An 8,154-nucleotide genomic window follows, 5' to 3' on the forward strand; every position below is an offset into this window, starting at 1 on the left:
AAACAAACCACAGAATAAAGTGCATTACAACAGCTTCACACAACATTTCAAGTAATGAACCTGTTTTATAACTCACTAACTAACAGCTGGAGAGAGGAAGATGGCGGTCCGAGAGTTCCCTGTCCTGCTCAGTCAAACGCGCGGTCTGATGCATGCGCAATTTGGAGCACAGCACTCACGGCTTTGGGGTATATTTTACCATATTTTTCCATGTAACAGTTGTTACTGTTAACGAATAGGTAGCATATGTATAATTTACCCATTACTTTATAATTCCTTGGCTGACTGCAATAATCGAGTGAATTTTATCTGGTTTGCATAGATTATATTTACCACGCTCCAAAATCACTTCTTACAGTGCAGGGGCAGATCCGGGGGAGGGGTTTAACTCCCCACCCCCCTTCAGCGACCGGGAGGGGGGGGGTTATAAAAGAGTAAACACAACAGAAAGCTTGAAGCAAGCAAAATTATTCAAAATATGCTCAAATTCATTGAATGAACATGTACAGTTTCATTTCCCAGGGTGCCTTCAGGCCGCTCGCTGACACTTTTTGTAGAAATTATCAATATCCCCCTGCTTTCTTATCAATATCCCCGCTTTCTTTCCAAATCCAATACCCACCCCTATCCCATGACCCCCTCCGCCACCCCACCCTGTTAACTTGGTGGGAAAAGGGCATATGCTGGCTGACCTCTATTCCATCATGCTTTGTGGCTCCAGATTGCGTCGGTCTTTCAAAACCCTTGGAAGGAGCGACTTCCGGTGTCCCAGTTGTGTTTATTGGTGTGAAGGGAAGGTGTTTGGTTATAATTGAAGAGCTTTGATCGACAGAATCTTTCAAGGTCAGAATGTTCCCCTCGCTATTGTTGTCACTATGTGAATGTAAGGTGATTAATTCTGACGATATATTATATGCAGATGTTATTGTTAAATGTTTATTTTAATGAATGTTAGTGTGTGAGTCTCCACTGCAGGAAAGTGCCCCACGGCGCCATGTTGTTTGTGGGGGATGATGGGCGTGGTGTCGGAGTCCCGCCTCCCAGTGCCAGCCCTGTTACTGAATGTTATGGCCCTTTTCCACTACCCTTTTTCAGCTCGCTTCGGCTGACTTCAGCCCAACACGGCTCGCGTTTCGACTACCTCAGAACAGCACGACTCAGCTCGCTTCAGCCCTGCTTAGCACCCAAAACTCGCACGGTTTTGGAGTAGGGCTGAAGCGAGCCAAACCGAGCCGAGTGGGGCTCGGGGCATGAGCAGACACTTCCCTGTGCACTGATTGGTGAGGAGGAGTGTCCTCACACGCCCACACACGCCCCGCGAGCACGCTGGGATCTGTAAACACCATAAACCCGGAAGAAGAAGAATTACGAATTACGAGAATTTCTGAAGCCTTATGCGCCTTGCCTCATCTATACGCTCTTGCCGGTATCTGTTGGCGTTGTCGGTGACAACAAGCCACAGAACCAAGACCAGCAACACTAACGACTCCATGTCCTCCATGTTTATTGTTTACTATCCGGGTTGTGAGACTACCGCTTAAAAGATCACTGATGTCACTGTTTGCGCCGCCTAACGACATCACGTGACGTTCACCCACTTTCGCTAACTCCACCCAATGTGTCCACCCACTTCCAGCCAGCACGGTTCAGCGCGGTTGTAGTCGAAATGCAACTCCAACAGCCCCACTCAGCTCGACTCAGCCCAACTCAGCACGGCACAGCTCAGCCCAACTCAGCCGCGTTGGTGGTGGAAAAGCAGCATTAGTGTGGATCCTTTATGAGGAATTTCATTCATTTTTTAAACCATGGTTTAAAGCTGTGACGGTTTAACTACCTCCTGATTTCAATCAAAAGATGACTTTGGTCAGTTATTTCGTATTGTTACAATATAAACTGATAAACATGCATCCTAATATGAATGTTTGGTGAAATTTAAAAACTAAATTGTTTCACAAAATTTATTCTGTAACAACATATGTACAGAGGCGATTTTTCTCACCAGGCAAGCCAATCAGCTGCTTGGGGCCCCCACCAGGTGGCGACAGAGAGTCGAAATTTGCACAGCAGTTGATAGAGAAATTTGCGAGTCGAGAGTGAAGAAGAATCGAAATTTGCATTTTGAAAAGTCATTCGCTGAGTCTGACTCTCACGGGTTTCCCGTTTACAATAAGCTGTTGGGAGGAACAAAATGCTAAGCAGCCAATTGTGTGACCACATTTTTGAGTGACAAAAGTCTTCAAGCAATCAGCGCTTGCAGTCTGCAGAGGGATCCCTTCCTGCGCGTGCAACCACATGTTTGCACAAATCGGAAACCCTGTAGGCTATTAACGTGCACATATTGCGTGTTGGTAGACCTCCATGGCTAAATTATTATGAAGAGAAACTATCCATCCGGGAGTGAAAAAAGAAAGAAGAAAAAAGAAGACGAGGGGAGAAGAAAGCAAGATGGTGGTAAGTCAGTAGCAATAATAATGAACAGAGACAATAGTATTTTTCCCTACCGTTGATAATGAATGATGTAGTGCAAATGGTGCTAGTCTTGTTTCACTCGCGCTAGCATGACCATACTTTATTTATGTTGTTTTTTTTTGTTGTGGGTGGGCGGTGGTGGGGCCCCCCAATGAATTTCTGATTGGGGCCCCACTAGACCCTAGAATCGCCACTGCATATGTAGACTACTTATTGGGGTATTTGGAATGTTTCATAAAGCTGTTCCACACTATTTCAGTTTGTTTTACTGTTACATGCATTTATTATGCAATCTATAGAAAAATTCACTTAGGTGGAATTTATTTTTATCTCTTGGGAATATCATTCATCTCCAAGGTTTGCATATTACAACCCCGATTCCAAAAAAGTTGGGACAAAGTACAAATTGTAAATAAAAACGGAATGCAATAATTTACAAATCTCAAAAACTGATATTGTATTCACAATAGAACATAGACAACATATCAAATGTCGAAAGTGAGACATTTTGAAATTTCATGCCAAATATTGGCTCATTTGAAATTTCATGACAGCAACACTTCTCAAAAAAGTTGGGACGGGGCAATAAGAGGCTGGAAAAGTTAAAGGTACAAAAAAGGAACAGCTGGAGGACCAAATTGCAACTCATTAGGTCAATTGGCAATAGGTCATTAACATGACTGGGTATAAAAAGAGCATCTTGGAGTGGCAGCGGCTCTCAGAAGTAAAGATGGGAAGAGGATCACCAATCCCCCTAATTCTGCGCTGACAAATAGTGGAGCAATATCAGAAAGGAGTTCGACAGTGTAAAACTGCAAAGAGTTTGAACATATCATCATCTACAGTGCATAATATCATCAAAAGATTCAGAGAATCTGGAAGAATCTCTGTGCGTAAGGGTCAAGGCCGGAAAACCATACTGGGTGCCCGTGATCTTCGGGCCCTTGGACGGCACTGCATCACATACAGGCATGCTTCTGTACTGGAAATCACAAAATGGGCTCAGGAATATTTCCAGAGAACATTATCTGTGAACACAATTCACCGTGCCATCCGCCGTTGCCAGCTAAAACTCTATAGTTCAAAGAAGAAGCCGTATCTAAACACGATCCAGAAGCGCAGACGTCTTCTCTGGGCCAAGGCTCATTTAAAATGGACTGTGGCAAAGTGGAAAACTGTTCTGTGGTCAGACGAATCAAAATGTGAAGTTCTTTATGGAAATCAGGGACGCCGTGTCATTCGGACTAAAGAGGAGAAGGACGACCCGAGTTGTTATCAGCGCTCAGTTCAGAAGCCTGCATCTCTGATGGTATGGGGTTGCATTAGTGCGTGTGGCATGGGCAGCTTACACATCTGGAAAGACACCATCAATACTGAAAGGTATATCCAGGTTCTAGAGCAACATATGCTCCCATCCAGACGACGTCTCTTTCAGGGAAGACCTTGCATTTCACAACATGACAATGCCAAATCACATACTGCATCAATTACAGCATCATGGCTGCGTAGAAGAAGGGTCCGGGTACTGAACTGGCCAGCCTGCAGTCCAGATCTTTCACCCATAGAAAACATTTGGCGCATCATAAAACGGAAGATACGACAAAAAAGACCTAAGACAGTTGAGCAACTAGAATCCTACATTAGACAAGAATGGGTTAACATTCCTCTCCCTAAACTTGAGCAACTTGTCTCCTCAGTCCCCAGACGTTTACAGACTGTTGTAAAGAGAAAAGGGGATGTCTCACAGTGGGAAACATGGCCTTGTCCCAACTTTTTTGAGATGTGTTGTTGTCATGAAATTTAAAATCACCTAATTTTTCCCTTTAAATGATACATTTTCTCAGTTTAAACATTTGATATGTCATCTATGTTCTATTCTGAATAAAATATGGAATTTTGAAACTTCCACATCATTGCATTCCGTTTTTATTTACAATTTGTACTTTGTCCCAACTTTTTTGGAATCAGGGTTGTACATTCATTAAAAACAATCAGTAAAATCTTACCATTGGCTTAATTAATTCCATTCGTTCGCAAGATATTAATTGCTTTGCAAATTTGTCTCAGATACTTGAAGAGCTGTTCAGGCCGAGGAGTGCAGATCCACAGCAAAATACCAGATCAGACAGGGAGTTCTATTCTTACTAACAAAAGAGACATGCTAGCGTACACATTTTATAAAAAGATAGAAACACTACTTGAATAAATGACTTACATTTGTGATCTGTCAGTCTGAATATCTGTGTAGTGACATCCAGTACTAATAATATTACTGATTGATGTGTGGTATTTTATCATAAATCCAACCATTTTTTAAATGTATGTCTTTAATTCATAAATGCATAATGCTCACTCGTTTTTATGTGGCCCATGACACTCACCATTTCCTTTTTATCTGTTTTTATAGATTATCAGAGAAAGGTTCTGATGCGTGTAGATGAAATTGTGCAGAATTATCTGTAGGTACTTACCTCTTGCAAATATTTTATGTGTACGTACATCACTTAATCTGACTATATAATGGTAAACAAGGATTTCCCAGTTTATCATTGATTATAATTCTATTTGCAGGCTCGCGCTGCTGTGGCTGCAACAACTAAGGAGAGAACTACTGTACCAACCCTCCATTCATCTGATTCAGAAACCAGAGACAGCTGTTCACTCTTTCACTGCTAGAATTTCTATTATTGAATACTGGTTCACCATTAAATATTTTCGAGAGCCAGAACAAAAATAATGGTTGGCATGTGTGTAAATATTGCAGTCAGTCTCTGTAGGTTTTTATGCCATTTTAGTGTAATGTAATATCTGACCAGCGGCCATCATAAAAGTGCAGAATAATACCTTTAAGTTCCTTTGCATATTCATGATTACATTTGATTCAGGTAATGCATGCATTAATCTTCTATTTCATCATGTGAAACTGCAACACATGACCTGTTATGATTGTCAATTGTACAACCCCGATTCCAAAAAAGTTGGGACAAAGTACAAATTGTAAATAAAAACGGAATGCAATGATGTGGAAGTTTCAAAATTCCATATTTTATTCAGAATAGAACATAGATGACATATCAAATCTTTAAACTGAGAAAATGTATCATTTAAAGAGAAAAATTAGGTGATTTTAAATTTCATGACAACAACACATCTCAAAAAAGTTGGGACAAGGCCATGTTTCCCACTGTGAGACATCCCCTTTTCTCTTTACAACAGTCTGTAAACGTCTGGGGACTGAGGAGACAAGTTGCTCAAGTTTAGGGATAGGAATGTTAACCCATTCTTGTCTAATGTAGGATTCTAGTTGCTCAACTGTCTTAGGTCTTTTTTGTCATATCTTCCGTTTTATGATGCACCAAATATTTTCTTTGGGTGAAAGATCTGGACTGCAGGCTGGCCAGTTCAGTACCCGGACCCTTCTTCTACGCAGCCATGATGCTGTAATTGATGCAGTATGTGGTTTGGCATTGTCATGTTGGAAAATGCAAGGTCTTCCCTGAAAGAGACGTCGTCTGGATGGGAGCATATGTTGCTCTAGAACCTGAATATACCTTTCAGCATTGATGGTGTCTTTCCAGATGTGTAAGCTGCCCATGCCACACGCACTAATGCAACCCCATACCATCAGAGATGCAGGCTTCTGAACTGAGCGCTGATAACAACTCGGGTCGTCCTTCTCCTCTTTAGTCCGAATGACACGGCGTCCCTGATTTCCATAAAGAACTTCAGATTTTGATTCGTCTGACCACAGAACAGTTTTCCACTTTGCCACAGTCCATTTTAAATGAGCCTTGGCCCAGAGAAGACGTCTGCGCTTCTGGATCGTGTTTAGATACGGCTTCTTCTTTGAACTATAGAGTTTTAGCTGGCAACGGCGGATGGCACGGTGAATTGTGTTCACAGATAATGTTCTCTGGAAATATTCCTGAGCCCATTTTGTGATTTCCAATACAGAAGCATGCCTGTATGTGATGCAGTGCCGTCCAAGGGCCCGAAGATCACGGGCACCCAGTATGGTTTTCCGGCCTTGACCCTTACGCACAGAGATTCTTCCAGATTCTCTGAATCTTTTGATGATATTATGCACTGTAGATGATGATATGTTCAAACTCTTTGCAATTTTACACTGTCGAACTCCTTTCTGATATTGCTCCACTATTTGTCGGCGCAGAATTAGGGGGATCGGTGATCCTCTTCCCATCTTTACTTCTGAGAGCCGCTGCCACTCCAAGATGCTCTTTTTATACCCAGTCATGTTAATGACCTATTGCCAATTGACCTAATGAGTTGCAATTTGGTCCTCCAGCTGTTCCTTTTTTGTACCTTTAACTTTTCCAGCCTCTTATTGCCCCTGTCCCAACTTTTTTGAGATGTGTTGCTGTTATGAAATTTCAAATGAGCCAATATTTGGCATGAAATTTCAAAATGTCTCACTTTCGACATTTGATATGTTGTCTATGTTCTATTGTGAATACAATATCAGTTTTTGAAATTTGTAAATTATTGCATTCCATTTTTATTTACAATTTGTACTTTGTCCCAACTTTTTTGGAATCGGGGTTGTACTAGTACACATGGATATATATATATATATATATATATATATATATATATATATATATATATATATATATTTGTTAAACATTTCTAACCTAACCTGGCTGATGCAGCTATTTTGTTTTTGTTGAAATAAATGCACCGACTATGCAAAATATTGTTGCTTTTTCCATGTTTTCTGCATAATGTTACTCGGGTTTTGTAAGGTAGTAGAAAGGATGTGAAAATGTAAGGTGGTGAGAATGTGCCCATATGAGTGTGAAAGTATCCATAGGGTAGTGGGAAGGTGGTGGGTATGTAATTTCTCTACGTAACTTTATAAAAACGTTGCTGGTAGTCCAGAATTTTATGTAGTAACTACATAAAAACACTATGTAACATCTACCAAACCACTATGTTGTATGTAGTTACTACGTAAAATTGTTACCTGGGGTACCCTCCACCCCCAGAGTTACCCTCCACCCTCAGCAGTAACCTACACCTTCAGAGTTACCTTCCACCCCCAGAGTTACCCTCCACCCCAGTTACCCCACCCCCAGAGTTACCCCTTACCCCCAGAGTTACCCTCCACCCTCAGCAGTACCCTACACCCTCAGAGTTACCCTCCACCCTAAGCAGTAACCTACACCTTCAGAGTTACCTTCCACCCCAGAGTTACCCCTTACCCCCAGAGTTACCCTCCACCCCAGAGTTACCTCTTATCCCCAGAGTTACCCTCCACCCCAGAGTTACCTCTTATCCCCAGAGTTACCCTCCACCCTCAACAGTACCCTACACCCTCAGAGTTACCCTACACCCTCAGAGTTACCCTCCACCCTCAGCAGTAACCTACACCTTCAAAGTTACCTTCCACCCCCAGAGTTACCCTCCACCCCAGTTACCCCCATCCCCAGAGTTACCCTCCACCCCAGAGTTACCCCTTACCCCCAGAGTTACCCTCCACCCTCAGCAGTACCCTCCACCCTAAGCAGTAACCTACACCTTCAGAGTTACCTTCCACCCCAGAGTTACCCTCCACCCCAGAGTTACCCCTTACCCCCAGAGTTACCCTCCACCCCAGAGTTACCCCTTACCCCCAGAGTTACCCTCCACCCCAGTTACCCCTTACCCCCAGAGTTACCCTCCACC

This window comes from Neoarius graeffei, chromosome 27 (genome assembly GCF_027579695.1).
Source record: "Neoarius graeffei isolate fNeoGra1 chromosome 27, fNeoGra1.pri, whole genome shotgun sequence".
NCBI classification, from domain to species: domain Eukaryota; kingdom Metazoa; phylum Chordata; class Actinopteri; order Siluriformes; family Ariidae; genus Neoarius; species Neoarius graeffei.